The 22,364-nt window shown below is 39.7% G+C and overlaps 1 pseudogene; it reads left to right on the forward strand.

Annotated features, from left to right (window-relative positions):
- Positions 1 to 22,364, forward strand: part of LOC138009503 (protein SSUH2 homolog) — a 35,154-nt pseudogene that overhangs the window by 8,880 nt on the left and 3,910 nt on the right.

Consider the following 22,364-nt stretch of genomic DNA (forward strand, 5'->3'; position numbering starts at 1 on the left):
AATATGTTGCAGCGTTTTGAATTATGCATTTGAAGTAGTCTCTTTCAAATAATATTTTATCTTACCTTTATATTTTTTAGTAAAATAAGTGGTATTTTTTTTCCATTAATCAAAATTTGGAATACCATTATTATGTTGCCAAGAGGTGCATCACGCTCTAATTTTACTCGGGAACAATGTGGTAGTGTCCTTGTTTTCAGTTTCAAAGTTGTATAAATAGTTCATTGCTTTGTAATAAAAATAGGATTTCTGTTTTAATAAAATGTTATTCCAAAGTTTTTTCTACTCTTTGTATTTTGGTAATGTTTTTTTTAGCAGAATATGAGAAACATCTTGATAAGATCTCATATTAAGATCTTGTGAGAATCTTGGTAAGGTCTTGTAAGATCTTACAAGAATCGTGGTAAGATCTGGTAAGATCTTGTAAGATCTTACGAGAAACTTGGTAAGATCTTACAAGAATCTTAGTAAGATCTTGTAAGATCTTGGTAAGATCTTGGTAAGATCTTGGTAAGATCTGGTAAGACCTTGGTAAGATCTTTGTAAGATCTTTGAAAGATCTTGGTAAGTTCTTGGTAAGATCTTGTAAGATATTGTAAGAATCTTGTAAGAATCTTGTAAGATTCTTGTAAGAATCTTGTAAGAATCTTAAATAAGAAGTAAGATAAGATCTTAGTAAGAATCTTATTAAGAATCTTACTAAGATCTTAATAAGATTTCCACCTGGGTTCTTCCATGCTTAACGATGTTGGATGATGCGATAATTATTTCTATGCTTTCCGATCGACATCTGGTTCATACCGTAATCTACCCAATATTTGTTAAATATGTCTAATAAGTTTGCTGTATTTCTCGCTAGATCGTGTGTAGTAATGAGACTAGTAGTCGTTCTATGCGGTTCTGATAAGCTTTGGAAAATTCATGATCGAGTGATTATCACGGGAGACTATTTGAATTTAACGTGAACAGGCAGTGAACATAAGTACCCATATGCCAGAGAGGCTCTTAGCTAGAGCTTAAATATATCGGAATAAATTAAACCATTTTTATTTCAGCTTAACATTTCCTTTGCAGTAATTTATTTTATTATATTCCTCCCAGAGTCAAAAGGTAACGTGAATGCACGGTTATCTATGAGATTGTAAACTAATATTATTAATTAGAATTGTATTAAGATCAGTCCAGCCTTGGTGCGAAATGGCACGAACAAACAAATATCTATATATTCTATAACATTATTTACATGTATATAATTAATAACCAAAAGCATAAATGCATTTGGATTGGTTGTCACCTATGATATATTAGAGGACAGATGTATACCTGACATCAGCATAAAAGAACTTTTAGTTCTTTGAATTGTTGTTTAAAATAAATATGGAATCTATAGATTCCATGTTGCCTAATCCACTCATCTGTTCAGTAGATACTGATCACAGAAGATGTCAAAAGGTACTTGAACACCAGTGGCACACCACTTTTTTGTTCTTACTGCATTTTAATGTCATCTAGAATCTGCTGCTGAAAAGATGCTTGGCAACATGCAATGTTACATTATGTATTTGTTTAACATAATTTTTGTGTACAATGCATGTAGAATATTCTGTGCTCATAGACTTTTTTATTAGTACTTTTGATTCCCATTAATAAAATGTATTGATTCATTAATACAATGTATCTGTGCATTATTGCACATAGTTTATCCTCAGAAGTCATGTTAGTTTTTATAAAACATTTAAAAGGTTTCATCTGCAGCTGGACTTCCTTGACAGATGACAATGCTTATTAACTTGTTTTAGCTAAATAAATGAATTTTATAAAGCCAGTGTTGGGTACTTGTTGGCTTGATGGAGCATAAAGTCTTATAATCAGAACAAACTTGGTCAAAAATGAAATGGAATCCTCAGTGAACTTTGAACTTAAAATCAGCTCATATTAAAGCTATTTGTAGCCTCATAATAATGTGAAATTTGCTATAATTTCAAACAAGTTATATTATTATTATTATTTATTTATTTATTTATTTATTTATTATTTTTATTATTTGCCTTAACCCTTTGACGTCCAAACTGGCCTAAACTGACCAGACTTAGTATTTTACTCTGTCTAACACCAGACGATTTTACTCGTCAATGGGGAACCCCTAGGAGTCAATGAAAAACAATTGTTATGTGCTTTGTTCTCAGGTTGCTTTTAATTAGCTTGTCGTGTTATATCTTGATCTGAACCATGAATCAAGTGCCCTACCCCACTGGAGGAGCACAAACTGGTCAACCAATGTACACAGGTACTGTAGCTCTTTTACTAAGTTCTGTCTTATAGATTGGGTTAATATCTGAACAGTGTTTGAGAGGTGTCCTTCGGAGACTCTTTTGTCTCTCTGTTTGGCCTATTTCATGTGCAACATCTGCTGTTGAGATTGCGAGCAGTGTCTTTCTTCTAACTCTATGCAAGCATTAAGAACCTAATTTGTGCAATTAGCATGTGAATTAGCATGGACCTGCACCACATGAACAGGCAGTGCAAGACACCTTGATCCACGCTGTTTTACCCAAAACTTGCACAAGAGATTGAATAGGCAAACTCAGTGTTGTACCCAATTCAGATCCCCTGGGGTTAAGATTCTGTGTGTATTGTTATGAATTCTCATGCAGGCAATTTTGCATTTAAATAATATGGAAATACCTTGAACAAAATGTTTTATTCCTAAAGGATTTGAATTGCCGGTACAACATTGAGTTAGCCGATTTGGTCTATTAACCCACGTATATTATTTTAGGAAAAGAAATATCTGGCTATTCAAAGCATCCAGACAGATCAGATTGGAGTCATCCCATACAGGGTGGTGAATAAGGGCTGGCTGGCTAGCCAAAACCGCTGGCTAGTGAGCCATCTTCAGCCGGCTTTGTTCACCTCATTTTACCACTAGTCAACTGAAGATGAAAATCTTGCACTCTCTTGTTAATTATCATTGAAGAAACTTTTAAAACATTCTTCTCCCCATTTTGAATGGAACTGACAGCGTATTTTACAAGGATTAAACGAGAAATCACCACAAAACTACTCACGCTTGATCGTTCATGCGAATTGTGTGGCTGGCGTGGAACAATTGACTGCATAGCTTCCAGTGTTGCGTTTAATCTGACGAACAACGCAGTGTGTGCGCGGAAGAGGCAAGGTATAACAAGAACGTTTTTCAGTCCATTCAATTGAGCCAAGCTCTCTTTCATGGCTGCCCATTTTTTGATTATAAGCCTAATTTACTGTACATGTACTTTTAAAATGTATTGAAAGCCCTGCATCTAGACTCCAGATTTTGGAATGTAAATCTAAGTTTAGCTTGTAAAGAGTTGTTTTACTTGAGTTTTGTTCATGGTCTCTTTGATTCCATAATAAGCATGTCTTTTTTTATTATGGGGTAGTGTTTCAGCTAATAGAGTGGTGCTTATCATCTTATGGCTGGTACCGGTTGCCAATTTAATACCAATTATTGCTAGGATTGGCTGAGTTGCAAGGGATTACTATGCCATAATGCCTAAGGGCCAATCGCAAATTATGCAAATAAGCACTCATCGTTAAAAGTGATAACTTCCACTTAAATCAACTGTAAAGCCTTAAAATAAACAAGTTATTCTTAGCCTTAGGCATTTGATCTTTGTGGGAAAATGTAAAACCTCTGTCTTGCTGTGCTGAGCTTCCTATCACTTGATCAAAGCAGTATTAGGCCAACCATAAGTGACCTCTTAGAATCAATATCTTGGGGGGGGGGGGGGAATGGGGGGTGGGGTTAATTACAGGAAAGGTGACTGTATTGAAATTCACCTTTAAAAATAAAAGGCATCAGAGTTAAAAAAGAAATTGAATACCCTGCCTGTTACTTACCTTCAGGGTATCAAAAAAAAAAAAAAAAAAAAAAAAAAAAATCAGTAACTCTCTTTGAGCAAGGTATGCTACTGCAAATTGGGTTCAATTCCCAAGAGCACCCCAGGTTGGTAGGGGACTCTTGTGCGGTCAATATACCAATTTTTAACTTTAAATTCTGATTTTTAAACTAAGTCTCAACTGTTTCGTATTTCTCCCAATTTTACTACTCTTTTGAGAAAACCTACTTCCTTTCGAGTATATTCAAAAATCATCAAAAAATTTACAAAACATGATCCCAGAATATCGATTGAAACCTGAACGAGACATTTCCATTAATCAGACTTTGAGTGGCATAAGAAGAGCTCTCAGATGTACCCCCACCCTTTTTGTAAGTAAGTCCAACGTCTTCAATAACGTTACGCATGGTCATTATTGTTATTTTGAAAGGTGCTACGGAACCGTAGTTTATTGTGTAGTTCAAAAGTTGAAAAAAAAAAATGTAATTATTCTCCAGCCCAACAAGGCTATCCACCCCAGCAGCAAGGATCTGGAGCCCCACCCCCACAGCAGCCAGGTTATGGAGCTCCACCCCCACAGCAGCCAGGTTATGGAGCTCCACCCCCTCAACAACAAGGATATGGAGGCCCACCTCCACAGCAGCAAGGGTATGGAGCCCCACCCCCACAGCAGCCAGGTTATGGAGCTCCACCCCCACAGCAGCCAGGTTATGGAGCTCCACCCCCTCAACAAAAAGGATATGGAGGCCCACCTCCACAGCAGCAAGGGTATGGAGCCCCACCCCCACAGCAGCCAGGTTATGGAGCTCCACCCCCTCAACATCAAGGATATGGAGGCCCACCCCCACAGCAGCAGACTTTTGCCCCTACTGTTAGTCAACAGCCAGGCATGCAAGCAGCTGCTAGCCAATTTGGATTTGGACCACCACAAGGGGCATTACTAAACCATGAAACAGCAAAACGAAGCACTAAAACACCATGTATATGTATGGTGGGGTCATACTTGGTGTTTTGGAGATTCTTTTCGCTATTTCGGTGTTTCGTTGTTTAGTAATGTCCAGGTACATGTAATGATGTAATGTAATATAATTCAGTGGAATGAATGAATAAGGAAATTGGACAGCCAAATTACTGTTGGCAAGAACAAAATCTTAAAGCAGGCCCTAATTGTTCAAACGTTTGATAACTTAAACCAGTGGATGGGATGAGTCTCTATCCAGAGTACAAAAATGTACTCCCCATTAGACAATGGTTTTAGTACACACGTTTTACCAGGGTTTCCTGGCCCCCCCAGGAAATGTTTAAAATAGAACACCCAGGAATGCTGTTTCCAGTGTTTCTGGAACGTAAGAATCGGTTTCCCAGGCAAGGCTGGAGTTCACTCAAAATTCTCAGTTTAAAGTAAGTAAAATATTATAATAATAATAATAATAATAATAATAATAATAATAATAATAATAATAATAATAATAATAATAATAATAATAATAATAATAAATAAAGCAAACCCCTCAAATATTGGCATCAAAGTACTGGGAATGGAATGGGAATTGACCGGACGAAACGTCCGGTCTCCGGCCTCAAACGAAAACCCAGCGTTTACTTAGTGTTGCTTACAGACTGTGCATATTCACGGTTACATTAGCAAATACTAAAATCTTAGAGTCCCTAATAATCGTCGAGAGTGATTCCAACAGATTGACAACTAGGTATTTTCTGTTTGTCTCACTATGTGGGAATTTGTGTTGAAGATCGCGTTATTTTGACTGTATTCTTCTAGTCTTCATCGAGCACTAAAGTCGACTGGGGAGCCAGGGTGCGTAGCGGTTATTAGGCTGATTTAGAAACAGAACGGGAACGTCAGTGGCGACGTCTCGCGCAGCTCAACTACCAATGAGAATAAAGTATAGAGAAGAAAAGAGTGGAGTCTATTCTATTCTGAATTCTCATTGGTGTTTTTTCTGCGCGCGCCGTCGCCACTGGCGTTCCCGTTCTGTTGCTAAATCAGCCTATTATCGACCTTGCCTCCTACATTGTATCTTTGCGACCAGGCTTCAAGCTGGCCTTGGCCATGAGCACTCGTGTGGGCTGAGTTTCAATCCATCTTATTCCTGACTCTGAGGGTTCTTTTCCGGGTACACGGTTTTTCCTCCCTCATCAAAATCGACTCTCAGTCAATTAGATTTTAGGAGTATCCAGTTACAAAGCAGGATCCTTGGTTGTCTTCTATTGTTTTGGTTCACGATCGTGGGCATCCTTTTAGGGAAATTTTTGTTTGTATTTTTTGCCTGAGGCTATTGTTTTCAAATCAGTCAGCCGAGAATATTTTCAAATCCGTCAGTACTGAATATTAAGGTACTTTATATCTCTGAAAATTTGAACCTGATATACCGGATAATCTCTGAGCAATGATGCTTTGAAAACTCGAAGTTTTACAAAAAAATATAAGATCATTACAGCCTTCTTTAGCCACTCGAGAATTTGTCAGTTTTGATGGCAAAGAATTGGCTCGTTATTAAAGCTAAAAAGCTTAAAATTGGAGAGTTAACCAAGCTTAAAAAGGTTCTTTTACCTTTTGAAGTCATTTTTTCAACGAATTAAAATGCATGGGGATCATTAGCGCCTTTTCTATCCAGGTATTTATCAGGTTTTTTGTGGCTAAGAACTGGCACGTTATCAAAGTGAAAAGTTAACTGAGTGTAATAAGTTCTTTTACCTTGTGAAGTCAATTAGTAGATAGCATTATGCCTTCTGTCAGCAAACTCGTATGTTAATAAAATACAGTGTAAACAATGACGTCAGCCGCGAAGGTTCTCTTATTCCGTGTCGCTGTTGACTTTACCATGCAATGATAGCACTCAAACGTTCACTTTGTTCCTTTCGAAGGTGAAGTGCAGGCTCCAACTTACACAGGATCCGATGTTCCTGATCAGGATGTGGATGACAATGAGAATGCAACACCCCCTCCTCCCACAGCACCACCCCCTGATATGTTTGGCACGTTTGCGGGATACGAAAATACCAGTTTCGGTCAGTTGGTTAATAGAGAGCTTTAGATTCTAGAACGTGAACGATTACGAGTACGAGATCTTCTCATTGAACAACAGTGAGCGCGCGCAAACCAGCGTCATTTTGGTGGGAAAACGTGATACCGTCGTCGTTTTAGTACGAGGTTTTGCACAAATGTCGTTGTGTCAAAACAAGTCAACAACGCGGTAGTAGTGTTGGCATTTTTCGACCAGGAAAAGGCTCAGTTACCAGCAGTAATAATAACTGAGTAACCTATGCTATTAACAAAGAGTAAGTTGAATCATCAGGGTTATACATTTTCTAAGTATTTTCGCTAAATTAAAAACAGGCAGTCAAATCTCGTACTCGTTCTCGTCCTCGTACTAGAATCTTAACGGTCCTATTTTTATCGTAAAATACAATGAAACCTCTACTGCAGATATGACCAGTGTGAACTAAATCAAGTTATCAAAAGTAACGACACTTTGATTAATAAGAAAAATGCTTTGTTCGTCCATTTTACATCCGGTCGCTCCATAGTTGAAATTGTAAGGCAAGCAACGCCAACGGCGGCGGCAACGAAAATGCCATGAAGTAAGAATATTATTGGTTAAAAAGAGAAAAATAATCTTGTTGCACGTGCGACACACATTTCAGTGCATTTCTTTGCCGTAGTCCACAAAACAACAACGTGAAATCAATAAAGTTTAGGTTTTGAAGACAACGTGGGCATACAACAATGATCCATCCATTCTCTATATTTACTTCAAAGCTGTTCGTACCCATCCAGTTACCGCCAGATAGCTTGCCTGTATTCGAAAAGGTGAACAAGATGAAATAATCGCGAAATTCTTACGATAGTGCTAAGTTTTAATTCGGAGTGATGTTTTCGTTTACGTTGCCGTTGGCAACGGCAGGTGCAAAACACAAGTCTCAGGTCACAGATATCTTTCACAGGTCTCTGTTTTACCAAATGAATATAGAAACAAATCTAAACATGCATGAAAGCTAACCTTTGGCTTAATTAGACCTTAACAAGAGTTTTTAGCCCTAAGGTTAGCTAGAATGAATGTTTAGGTTTGTTTCTGTCCTGGTAAAACAGACACCTGTAAACGAGTCCTGTGTCCTGAGACCTGTGTTTTGTACCTGCCACGTTGGCCATGCTTAAATTCCCTATTAATTCATATGTATTCTTGGTTTCAACCACGAGACAAGCCGGCCATGTTGGTTGGTAATACAATAACTGAAACTCTCTTTTCACGGAATTATTTTCCCAGAATTAAGTTTAGTTCCCATGCAGCGGAGAGACAGGTCATTGTTCTTGCCAAGAAACAACATTGGCTCGATGACGTCACATGCAAACCAGGAATGCTCCTTCACGTTTCTCACAAACAGTTTTGTAGCGCCTGGATTCTTTGGTCACATGATGGAATAAAACGCTGATATAAGTTCCGAAAAATATTACTACTATGCTGAGATCTCAATAACTATTTACAGAATCGGATGGCGTCGTTTATGGAATAAGGTTTCTATTATCGCAGCGCGAACCCAAATGTAAGGGTCTGGTATTGGCTAAACAAACGTTGGTGAGAATCCCTGCAGGCGGCAGTTGACCGCCGGTAACAGGGTTTTACTCAGGCGTCTGCTACTATTAGCCCCAAAAAGCTATACCTCTGTTTGAATTTTGGTCTGTTTTTTGCAGGCACTGACTTTTTACCACCGCCACCTCCATACGAACCTCCAAAAGACACAGGAGACACCTGAGCAGTCATTTACGCAGTAAGTTAAATTTTTGTGAAGCTTGCGCGTTGTATACACATGAAATCTTGCACCGGTGTGTATAGAAATATTATAGCGGTAGGATTTAGTGGCTTCATACCATGTTTACATGGCATTGGCTCAGGTGTCCTTCATTTTGTACCCACTTCAGCTCCAGAAAACTATTTAGTTTTACAAGAGCAGGGATAGTGCAGTGGTGATAGCACTCGCCTCCCACCAATGTGGCCTGGGTTTGATTCCCAGAATCGGTGTCATATGTGGGTTGAGTTTGTTGGTTCTCTACTCAGCTCCAGAGGTTTTTCTCGGGGTGCTGCGCTTTTTCCCTCTCCTCAAGAAACAAAGGTTTGATTTGATTTTAGATCTATGAACAAGGTCCCCAAAAAGTTCTCTGCACTAGAAGACTAGAAGAATAAAGCTCATCATTATTATATTTGGATAAGGCTGCCCCATTTTTATCTCTGTTTAACGACCCAAGTATTTTAGATATGAGGAAGGTGATGACATAGAAGAACATTTCTAACTTTTAATCTGAGATATAAACATTGGTTTTGCCCTTACAGATTTTCAGTTTCACCTTCAACCCCAGAGTGAACGTGATACTCTACCACCACCGAGGCTTTCTGTCTGCGTGAGAGGAAAAAATGTTGACACTTGAGTCTCTACTTGTTACTGCCCACCCGCTACTCGACTTGTTCTGCAGCTTGAAACTGTTTTTCCTTTTATATTGCCTGTTTGTTTGCTAGGGAGCAAGGATGGGCTTTGGCAAGAGCACTCGCTTCGCACCAGTGTGGCCCGGGTTGAGTTTGTTGCTTCTGTACTCTGCTTCACGAAGTTTTCCTTTCCCCGGGTACTCTGGTTTTGCTCTCTTCTCAAAAACCAACCTTTGATTTGACATGTGTTTATTTCATTCCTGGGCAGTGTCTTAAATTAGTGCCTCGGCAATAAATAATTTGACATTCAAATAAAGTTCATTGTTTGTTTGTGTTTTTGCTCTTACCGACCGACCCAAAATTAGCAAACGCATTCGTCGGCAAACGGAAGTGAACGCCTTAGGTCATGCAAGGCGCTATTAGAGGATGTTAGAGTCGGCAACGAGTGCGAGTACGAGGACAAGCGCAATTTGTACTCGAATTCGAAGTCGCGCTCAACGTATTTGGGTAAGCGTATAATACTAGCTCCAGTCTGCAGAAAATACTATTATGGGATAAAGCTCACATCTCGGTACTAGTTTTGACTGAATTACTGGTGTTTCCACTTTTTCTAGTGGAAGTCCTTTACAGTAAACGGCGAAAAGCAAACGCAACTTCCTTTTGACAAACTCGTATTTTCCACTACTACTTCTCTGTGTAAAGTTGTCGCAGACCAACTTGCCGGGACGAGTTGAGCACGTCGGGCTGCGCAGTACGGATGCGCAGTAATCAGAATTCCAGAACTCGTAGTCGAAGTCACACTCGTCGATGCTAAAATTCTCTTTTGTTGCACCAGAAACACAGGCTGTTTTTTCTTCTATATTTAAATTAGCTGACGTGCTGTTTTCGCTTTTGATGAATTAGAGCAACAGCCATAACCGAAGATCAAGCGAGAGATGCCTTGTTGGCGTTTGTTGCTGAGCACTGTTGTTTTGGAAAGAAGGCGGCGCAAGATATGGACATTAAGGATATTGCTCCTTCAAGCGCTTATCATGTAAGTTATTTGCATGCATACATACTTAACTGACCACTCCCCACAGGGGCTTTTTTGGGCCAATGAAACACAAGCAACGGAACGACTTAACATGGCTATAGTGGCAAAACACTATCCAACGTTGCTTGACGAATTCAAGTTCAAGTTGGCGCAAGTTTTGAAAATATGGCGTAGCGTTATGCTACTGGAGTTGTTTGAGGACGGAAAGGACGTATTTCAACAAAGAAAAACCAAATAATTGTTAAGAGAACGTGTAGAAAAGAGTAGGTTCTTTGCAAGATACATCTCTGCTTGGGAGATAATGATTGTGAGATCGGATCAATTTGCAGGAATTTTATATTAAACGCTATTGAACAAGACATATCCAAGCAGCGATATTGACAAGAGAGCCTAAAAGTGTCCCACGGACACACGCTGATCAAGGTTGCTGTCTGTTGGACGAACATCTTCCAACGTGGGTAGCCAAACGATCGAACAACGTTGGATCGAGCAAAGTTGGAGCGTTAAATCCAACTTTGTTCGATAGTTTGGCCAGGGCTAAGTGTGGTTTTAAATCTCTTTATAGAGCGGTTTTCAATTGAGTGTCGAAAGTAATTAGATAATTACTGTGGTTTATGATTACTTCACTCAGTGATTGGTTCAAAGTTCTCGCGCCATTTTTTCAACCAATCAGAAGAGAAACCAAAACCAATCGTGGCTCACGCGTGCACGTTTTCCCGCGCTTTGTGTCGGGTATGTGTAATTACTTCAAGTTTTGATTGGTTTGCCGGATTGTCTAAGTCCTTTTTGATTGGCCAAAGTAATTACGTTGGTTTTGGTTTTACGACACTCATTTGAAAACCGCTCTATTAGGGAGTTTAAGCAAAGACGACGGCTACGGCAACGAAAACGTCTTTCCAAGATATAAGTTAACTCTATCGCAAGTATTTCGCGATTATTCCGTCTTGTTACTTGTATAATAAGGGCGAATTATCCTGTAACTGGATGGGTACGAACGCTTTTAAAGTCAAAACAGAAAATGAATGCTTTCACTGTAATATGCTCTTGTTGTCGTCAAAACCTAAAATTTGGTGATTTCACGTCGTTGTTTTGTGGAGTACGGTCGGAAATTCGTGTTGCACGTGCAGCACGAGTATTTTTCCTTTTTTAACCGATAATATTCTTGCTTCTTGACTTTGCCGTAACCGTAGCCGTCGTCTTTGCTTAAACTCTCTATTATGTAAAATTTGAGCTAGATTTTTCTATCACGTGACTGCAATCAAAGAATACACACACGAGAGGGCGTTCCTGCCTTTTTGTTTCCTGTTTCGTTCTTGCAAAATGATACACTTCTTTGTTAGGCCACCCGAGCGGCGATGCCGAAAACGTGTTATAGTATTTTTGAAAAAGGCTCATGTGTATTGAAAGAGTATTTTCTTTTTTTGCTTTTCAAATGTTGGAGTGTATAATTTTATATTTTCACAGTACAGCATGACGAGTTTCTGCGAGTCGGGGACGTCTGCTTGGAAATACGAACCGTACAGAGGTAAGACAAGATGAATTATGAAATTATCAAAATATCGCTGTAATCTCTGTTAATTCAACCCTTTGATTCCCAGGGGTGATCAGCATGTAAATTTTCCTTACAATTTCAATGAAATGTTGGTCAGACAGGTATTGAGAATGAAGATAATTATCAGCTTAAGACGTGTGATCTTGATATAACAGTAAATTCTCATAACTAACCAACGAAGAAATGTATGGTTCCACTCAGGAGAATGAACTTTTCGATCATGGAAGGGTTGGAATGGAAGGGTTAATTAAGCAGCAGCTTAAAGCAGTTAAACAGCTGCATTTTTTTTAGGCTTTCTTCGCAACTTCTTAACTTTCTGCTTAATTGTGATAATCTTCAACTTTCGTGTATTCTTTTTTTGCGAAGTTCAAATATAAGAACAGCCTACGAAAAGCTCTTGCTACTTCACTCAGAGAAGTCGGCCACTTTCTTCCCTAAAAAGACAGATTCTTATCGTTTCTTTTTATTACAAAATAAACTATGATGTCATAGACGGTATTCATAAATGGCGATCAAGAAATTATTCTCTTGTCTTTGTGCTAATCATCCTAACTAGCCTCATTTTGGAACAAAAATTCTTTTTGAATTTTGCTCGTTTTTACGAGGCATTGTAGTCAGGAAGATTAGCATAAAGACAAAAGAATAATTACTTAGCCGCCATTTATGAATACGGTCTATTCGTAGCAGCTTTATTCAAGTTAGGTTTTTACTGCAAAAGGCAATTTTCACGATAGCGTCAATTGACTACAACTACCAGAATTCAGTTTGGTTTTCTTTTCTTATTAACATTTTGTATTCCCAGCGGGGTAAAAATAACAAACAAACAGTGACCACGTGACCATAAATTTCCCGCTCTTTTTTACGTTTGCTGGCTGCCGCTTGTCGTTTCTACGTGAAAGTAGGCATTTTCGCGTTTACCTTGGGTCACGTGAAGCTTAAGTCACAACCTTCTGTCTATTTTACGTGAAACGTGAAGCGGAAAGCCGACGTTTGCCCTATCAGGTAAACGTGATGTTAAATCTCTCTAATCGCTCTAATTGGCACGAGACAAGCAAAACCTTAAGGATTCTGGTACTTGTAGTCAAATTCTCTATTTTCGCATTCCCCATATTACCCATTGTGTTTGCCCCACAAACGTTGCGTAAACCATGGTTTATGCAAAATATGGGGGACAGGCAAAGTGTATTATGGGGAATTCTCTACTTGCACAAATCCCATAATACACTTCTTTTACCCCCCAAAAATCTGCATAGGCATTGTTTTCGACTTCTCTTGGGACATTTTCATGTCCCAGGAGAAATTGCAAACAATGGTTATGCAAAAGTTTTGGGGGGTAATAGAGGTGTATTATGGGATTGTGCAAGTAGTGAATACGAAAATAGAGAATGGCGTCATCGTGCAAAAGTCCTATTGTTGGAATCAAGTCGGAAATTGTTTTTCTCATTAATAATTAATAAGTTGATGAGCCAATTGAAATTATAATGTATTTTGATGGAGTTCTAAGTAATTTCAAAAACTCCTGGGTCGTGCTTCATTGGATTTCCAAACTCACGAGAACATTTAAACCACTCGGCCTTCAAATAGTTTCTGGTGTTTGGAAATCCAATCAAGCCGCTTGCACTCGTTTTTGAAATATTACTTTTAACCGGTTTCTTAAGGTCAGCACATTGATGGTCCTCAGAATGGCCCGGCTCCTCAGCCGTGGGATGTTCCTGCCCAGGCCGCTCAGTTGTTCACGCCACAAGAAGCATATATAGAGGTTCCACACACAGCGACAGTCAAGGTAAAACTGCGGTGTAAACGACATTTAGTGGTATTGAAGTGAATTGATTCAAGTAAATTTACTATCGTCGGGAAATTAGAAATTTGACATTAAAAGAACCCACACACTATTCGCAAAGAGCAGGACATGGAGTTCCAGGTACCGTGGTATCATTGCTCAGAGATTATCTGTTATATCTGATTCAAATATTCAGAGATAGCTTATTATCAGAAACCCATAAGGGTTGAAACGTGTAACGGCCCCTTGTGTGCTGGGAAGCAAGCTTCTGAATATTCAATTTGCTAAGTACCATATTTGGAACAACAAGATGTACTTAGCACTGAAACATTCAACCAATCAGTTTGCACTGAATATTCGGAAGCTGTGAACGCGCGTTACACGTTTCAACCCTTATGGGTTTCTGTTATTATGCAATGCTCTTTCAATATTTCTTGGTTGACTACAATACGATAGCCTCGAGCTAATGAACCAAAAAATGTAACCAATGATTCTCCTATATCTAGAGGGCTGTAAGTTAGAAAACTGCAAATTAACAAATTGATGTCAGTTTTTCATGCGTCTGTCCTGTTACTGATCATGAATTTCGTCATAACTTTGTCAAATTAGTTGTGGATTAGACTACGTCCACAATGTTATGACGAAATTCACTGTCAATAACAGGACAGCCGCATGAAAAACTTTCATCAATTTGTTTTTTACAATAATAAAAGGGCAGAGGGGTCAAAATTAGTCAAAACACGAGAAGAACGCGAGACAAAAATGCGAAAAACTTGAACTTGAATCTGACGAGAGCAATATCGCGTCATTATCACATAAATTAAAAATTTTTGTGTCTGTCCACTTATTGACAATGAAAATTAGCCAACGAGCGCGCGAGAATTTTGCAGTCATTGCATGAAAAAAGGTTAATTGCGGCTACCTCTTTAAATAAAGTAATCGTATCGTATCGTACCTCTAAATGACAATGGCTGGAATTTAATTTTCCTTGTCTTTCAGCCTTGCCACGAGTGTATGACCATTGGATATAAACGATGTTACAGGTGCTATGGACGAGGAAGAGTAAGCTGAAAGTATTACTGAATTAGGGCTGGGTCGCTCTAGCAGATTTGTCATTTGGTTTTGCTTTTGCACGCTCAATCTGTTTGTGTAACCGTGTGTAGTTTTATATTAAATGTATTGGATTTACCGTATGCTTCTTCTGTAGCGAAGTATCGATCCTTGGCTTTCACCTCACGTGATGGCGGCCATGTTGGTACAATAGCGAACAGTAGCAAAAAAGTCTTTTGGAATTTGTCTCTATTGTTATGCAAAACGCGAGCCACATTTTGCGTCTGTTTTGTACACCAACATGGCCGTCTTATCACGTTGTATTACCTTACCTGCGGTACTGTCGTTCTTTCGCCTCAGAAGTGGTATTTTGAGCGACTTTGAAGATTTCGAGTTCGCTGTTTACTGTGCTTCTCAATTGAAGGACAAGGGTGGAAGCTAATTTTTGAACGGCTCCAGCGCCGGGCCGATTTTTCGCCAGAAAATCGGATCGCTCCGCTTTCAAACTTCGCAGGAGAATGACCGAAAGATTCACACTTCTTCTCGTACTTCTCCCTCGATACATTCATCCAAGCAACCCGGAGCTAGCCCTCCAAGAAAATCAAAATCCCATACCTTCTGAGCGGTCGAAATGCGTAACACGTTTCACGTGTGCCAGCGAAGTGCCAGCCTCAAACGGCGTCCAGCCAGAAAGAGGCAAGCAATCAGCAGGCTGGCACACGTGAAAAGTGTTACGCATTTCGACCGCTCAGAAAGTATGGAATTTTGATTTTCTTCCAGGGCTAGCTCGGGGCTATTTGAATGAAATTTCAAGCGAGAAGTACGAGAAAAAGTGTGAATCTTTCGTCCATTCTCCTGCGAAGTTTGAGAAATTAGCGAAGTTAGCTTCTACCCTTGTCCTTCAATTGATAGGAACACTAAACAGCGAAATCTTACTCCTTAGTGATGGACACTTGGTTATGTTAAAGTCACATGATGTGTTTTTTTCATCCCGGCTGCAGGTCCGTTGCAATTGGTGTCACGGCTCAGGTAGACGCACTGAGTATAGAGATGGGCATCATCACCACACGTCGTGTACGTGGTGCCATGGCTCGGGAAGACGAACGTAAGTTCGGAATTAAGAGTCTTCTGGCGCTGAAGATCCGAGAAGCGAGACTTTACAGTCAAACCAGGAGGTCATCAAGGGGAACTTCTATCTCCCATACTGGGCCTAGGAGTCAACCCTTTCCCGAATAGATTTATTTATAGAACGCCCTCCTTGGGAAATTCAGCACACCCACTGTTGTAAAATCCAACCGAAACAGAGCTATCTCAGCGTCAAGGAAATATGATACTTTCCGCGGGAAAAACCTGTTTCTTAAAATAAATTTACTCGTGAAAGGGTTGACTCAAGGAAGTAGTAGACATAGAGGCTCCCCTTGATGAGCTCCTGGTGAAACTCAATAATAGTGATGACGATGATAATGATGATGATAGTGATGATGACGTGGACGATGACGATCATGCTTGATGATGATGATTATTGTGTTGATAATGACAATAATATATTGAAATCGAGCGGTTTTGTAGCCGTGAACAGGTGCTGTACCAAGTCATTTTGAAACAACCTCTCGCAGCAGGGTGGAGGACTAACAAGTTCCACCCACGCATATGACGTTGAGTCCAGGAATCGAACTTGGGACACATTGGTGGCAGGCGAGTGCTCTCCCCACTGCGCCATCCCTGTTCCCCTTATAACTTATTGTTTGAGAGTACGTGGAGTCTTCTAACATCTTGGGCCATTAAGAAAAGAACTTAAATCGCGCGCCGGTAGCTCAGTTGGTTGAGCACCGGGCTGTCATGCGGGAAATCGTGAGTTCGACTCCGGCTGGATCAACACTCAGGGCCTTAAAGTAACTGAGGAGAAAGTGCTGCCTTTGTTATTTCATCTGCGAATGGTTAGACTTTCAAGTCTTCTCGGATAAGGACTATAAACCGTAGGCCCCGTCTCACAAATATCCTTGATGTTTGTAAGCTCTCTGTGGGACGTTAAAGAACCCACACACTATTCGATAAGAGTGGGGGATGAAATTCCAGGTGTTGTGGCTGTCCTTTGTAGTTGTATGGGTGGGTGGGTATAGCAGATCCACATCAGCTGAATAGCTGCCAAAATTTCAACCTGCTCAAACAGACAAACAAGCAAACAAACAAAATTAACCAACAAGTGGTGCTAAATAAAGTCACAAGCTCATAACCCATTTGTCTCCATCTGCGAGATAGGTATTAGGGAGTTTAAGAAACCATGACGGCTACGGCGACGAAAAGTTTGAACTATTTTGCTCGTTGCTCGTATTTTTCCTCGCCCCTGCGGGGTTCGGAAAAATACTACGCAACTCGCAAAATATCCGCGCGTATTCTTTGTTAAACCCTCGAATAAGATGTATAGATTACTGCTTTTTGGCGTTGTCGTTGCCGTAGCCGTCGTCGTTTCTTGAACTCCCCATTATCTATTTTTAGGACGGCTCCTGCCAGATTTTTGCGGGAAGACGGAAAACATGGCGGTACTGTGTTCGTTTCACGATTATGATTTTGCATTAAGCACGAGCAATCCCTGGAGCAATTACTTGGTTGCAGACCAGTGAGAATCGTTGTGATCATCAGGCCCAATGTGATTGGCCACTAAATTTAGACAATACAGTTGACTGATGGGCTAAGGCCAAACGACAGAGATCGACTGGGTAATGGGCTTCTCATAAAGTCTATAATTAGGAAAGCCGTGTGATGCCTGGCTACTCAGCTAACGTTCAACCGTTTGTATTGCTCTAGCTGCAAGACGTGTCATGGGCATGGTCGTGTTTTGTGCTGGACTTGCCAAGGTCAAGGTCAACTGAAGATGTTCATTCAACTTACTGTAAAATGGTGAGGAGTTTTAGGAGTTAATTAGTTAATAGAGGCTAGTAGTGTTGGGAAAGTTTTTACTCGAACTCTGCGAGCCGAAGGCGCGTGCGCGGAGCACTATGGGTAAGAAAATGTGGTAACTTATCTGTGCGAGAAAATTTGGTTTGTTCTCCGTACGACCGTCCACCCCTCCATGTATGCCAATGTGACCAGTATCACGTGGCCATATCGCAGGCTCAAGTTTAGAGCTAATAGAGGTCAGATGTGTTTTTGAAGTTGACCGCTGACCAGGTACTGGGTTTTGATTGGATCGCAGGCTCAAGCCAGGTTAACTTATTGTAAGAATAAATAATCCGGGAGCTCCTCTTTTTAGGCTGTAAGAAAAATCTATATATTAAATTGTCGCTGTTATGAACATTACTTGAGCAGTACCAAAGGATTGCTAGAAAAATGTCATGAGAGGAATCTGAACCGAACCGAATCTGCATCACCGATGCAGTGATCTACCAATAGATCACTTTCGATATATAGCTTGGAAGCGAGGCCTAGAGGACACAAACAAAGGAAACTGAATGAGCATGTTTATTCATTTCTTTTGTTTGCGTCCTGTAAGCCTCACTATCAAGCTGAATTTTAAGATATCGAAAGTGGTCTATCAAGCAACCTCATTTCCAGAGCTCGGAGAGTGGGACACCCGTCCTACTCTCGGCGGTGAAATGCCCTGGGAAAGAGGTTGCCAATTCACTACTTGCACAAATCCCATAATACACCTCTTTAACCCCCTAAAAATTTGCATAGGCATTGTTTTTGATTTGCCTCAGGACATCTTCATGTCCCAGGAGAACTTGCAAACAATGATTATGCAAAATAATTGGAGGGTAAAAGAAGTGTATTATGGGATTGTGCAAGTAGTGAATAGGCCATTTTCGAAATATCAATATTCAGCTTGATAGTGAGGCAGAGAGGACAAAAGCAATAGAAACAAGTTTGCAATGGATGTGAAAAATATTAAAATGTCATCCATTTTCTCTTTGTCTTTGTCCACTAAACATCTCTTTCAAGCTGAATTTTAATATGTCGAAAGTGGCCTATTGAGCTATCAAGCCAACTGAGATCTACACATTTTGTGAGTTTGTGATGAACTCGTGTTCAATGTAGACTCAGTTAGTTGAGCATCGGATTGATTAGGCCCCCACCCCCCCCTTCCCAAGACTTTTGCATAACCAATGTTCGCAATTTCTCCTGGGACATGAAAATGTCCCAAGAGAAGTCGAAAACAATGCCTATGCAGATTTTCTTTTTTTTTTGGGGGGGGGGGGGTGGGGTAAAAGAGGTGTATTATAGGATTTGTGCAAGTAGTGAATTACATTCGCATGCAAGTAGTTAGACTTTCAATTCTTCTGGCATAAGGACTAGAGACTGTAGGCCCTGTGTGGGCATTCGAAGAGGGGAAGGCACGGCGTTCCAGGTGTTGGGGTCTGTTCTGTCATTCTATATGGGTTCATCATTCGATTCCTTCAACGAGTAGACTGGCCAAAGTTCCCCAAACAGAATTGTAAATTAGTCCTGACTAGCCCCGAGGGGAATTGTGACTAATACACGTACGCATCAAAAAGCTGAGATTAAGTTTGGAAGTAATTTCGAAATCAATCTGCACAGCGTTACAAAGAAAAGGAGTGAGACAACAGCAGGCATCACCTATTATAGAAAATACTGCACCTACACGAAGTAGGAATAATGAATCGTTGCTGACGTCATTGCTTACATTTTGCATCATTAAAATACGATTTTGCTCACAGAGGACATCATGCCATTTACTAATGGACTTGAAAGGGCAACGAGCCACGGTTATTAGCCATCAAAAATTGTTAAATTCTTAGGTGGCAAAAGTGTTAATGATTCCATTCAATCTTTGTAAAATTTCGCTTTCTCAAAGCATCATTGTTTAGATATTATCTGGTATCTCCAGAACGAGCTTGCAGACAAGAGTGGTTTTGAAGATGGGGAGAATAGCAATGAGACACTTCCTGGTACTTATTAAAACAGTTGTGCATCTAATTCGCGTACTTCTGTTTACGCAGTTCAAATATACGCCTCTCGCAAACAGTCTCTTTATATGAAGTGACGCCTAAAATGGTTTGTTCCCTTGCATATGTTCCGTAAGATATTTTGTCTTTGTTCCCCCTTTTTGCAGTTCAAATTAGCCATGTTCTGTTGTTTCCCAAAACCCCTGGGATATCCCTAAAGCTAAATCAAAAATAAGACTCAAACAGCAGTGACAAACATTATAAACAAGCCCATTGTTTGAAATTATTTAGTTGACTTTTCGAATGCTTCGTATGCCTCGTTGTTTAGCATACGAAACGCCAAGTAAATAATTTTCAAACAATGCGCTTGTTTATAATGTTTGTGACCGCTGTTTGCATCTTGTTTTTTATTAAGCTAAGATGGCGCCCGAAAACAAAGACCCTCAAAGATTTTGGAGATGGCATTTCGAGCGTTATCCCTTAGTCAGAAGGAAACGCGGTCCGCAAGACATTCTTGCATAGGTTAATTTACCTAAATTAACCCGTCCGAGAAAACGAAATGATTGTGTTTTAATTTTTTTTGTGACTGAAGTTACTTTAAAATTGTTTGGTTTGGTTGTTTAGGGAAACTCACGTGGATAATCACGTGACGGAAAGGACAGATCTACCAGATCATTTGATAGTTGGATCACAAGGAACAGAAGTCTTTACACAAGAATTACCAAGAGTAATTATCATTTTATAAAAATAATATGACAACCCAGGGGAGATTAGAAAGTTGACTTTCTGAGCTTTACGAACCATTCCAAAAATTTGGCATTTTCAATGTTTGATTTCAACATAGTTAATCTAGGGACTGGTTATGAAACCCTGGGAATTTCAAAAGCAGGAACAATACAGTCGCAATTAGATGTTGAACCGACCGTGACCAATCTTTTGTTTTTGGTTCGCAAGTTAATTTCGAATAAATTAGTCGAAACTATTGATTGATTGGTTATCCTGCCGAAAAAAGCGTGTTTTTGTCGGGTTTTGTGTAGGGTCAAGGCCAAAAAAGCGAACAAAAACATGAAACAAAGAAACTTACCGAGTTTCATAACCAGCCTACATCAGTTAACTATGATTTCAAGGACCTAAAATTTGGAATTGTATCGATGAAAAAGTTAAGGTCTCTTTTGTTAGTCAGTTTAAAAAGGACCGGAAAAATAGAGCACTTTTCAAATGGCTGTCGAAAGTAATTACGCGATTGCAATTGCTACGCTTAGTGATCTCGCGCCAGTTTATCAACCAATGTGAGAGGGAAAACCAAAACCATCGCGAATTGTACGCACGATTTTCCCCGCGCTTTGAGCAAGTGGAATTGCTCCGAATTTGGATTGGTTCATAGACCGTATTCATAAATGACGGCCAAGAAATTATTCTTTGTTTTAATCATCCTCATTAGCCTCACTTTGGAGAAAAAAAAAATTTTGAATTGTGTTCGTGCGAACGACGCTAGTAAGGATGATTAGCATAAAAACGAAAGAATAATTACTTAGCCGCCAATCGTGAATACGGTCTATTGTGCTGTTTACACCTGCTGCGATTGGCTAAAGTAATTACTTTGGTAATGGTTTTACAACACTCAATTGAAAGCCGCTCAATACTTCTTCTCAATGAGTAATAATTGTTACAAGATTGTGTAAACTAAAATGACATAAGGAGGGAGCAAAGGCCTAAAATAGTTGAGACTTATACTTGCCCTTTGTTTCAAATTACAAGGTTTTTTTTTTAATTTTTACGGGAGATATATTTTTTATTACGCAGGAAAAGAAAAGAAAGAAAATATTAAGTACAACATATACATAAACTTTAAGTTAAAACAATTGAACATACAAACACAGGATACCAACACAGACACAAGATAAAGAAATGTCAGATAAGTTTCCAGATAAGTCTATCTGATCAGACCAGACAAGTCTCCAGTTTTTTACGGCAAAATATTATCCAGTTTCGGCCGTTTGAACTGAGGTACTGATGGCTTTGTCAAAAAGAAACCAAAAAAAAAAAAAAAAAAAATGGCGACTGTCTTTCTTTTCCTTGGTAGATCTCAGAATCGTATTGCTTGATGTCCAAACCTAACTGCATCTCTATGACCTCTAACCACGATTCGTGGTTGCTGTTCTCAAAAATACCATAATCATGGACAAAACTCGTTGGGAAATGTGGCACACCAATATAAAATACTAATCCCCTAATTTTTCTTTGTGTGGATGAAAGATTAAATCCTTCCTACTTTTCCTCCTCTCTCCTAATCCACTATTGGTTTAGAAACGGCCAAAGGCTTGCACAGTATGAGGGAGAGGGCCTAGGGACCAATAGATCTAGACTTTGTTTGTGAGTGCATGTCAAATGATTTGTAAGCCGGAATTTTTCCCAAGAGTTTTGTCCAAGATTGCTGGTGCTAAGCGTCTCTTTATCTTCACTTTTCACGAGAAAAAAATTCAAAACCTGAAAGAATCGATTCTGCTTGTACTTCCAGGTTTATCCCATCACAATGTTCCATGACCAAGATGTTAATCGAGGTTCCCAGGCCCTTGTTGAGGCGCATTCCCGGAACTGGCCTTCCAAACGAATCCTGATGCAGGTACGAAACCCCTCGATAGCGCAGTTCATCATTGTCCCACAGTGTTTGACGTTGACTAATTTAATAGAATAGTCGTGTTGGAGCAAACTCATGGGGAAGGCAT

The sequence above is a fragment of the Montipora foliosa genome, chromosome 7 (genome assembly GCF_036669935.1).
Source record: "Montipora foliosa isolate CH-2021 chromosome 7, ASM3666993v2, whole genome shotgun sequence".
Classification (NCBI taxonomy): domain Eukaryota; kingdom Metazoa; phylum Cnidaria; class Anthozoa; order Scleractinia; family Acroporidae; genus Montipora; species Montipora foliosa.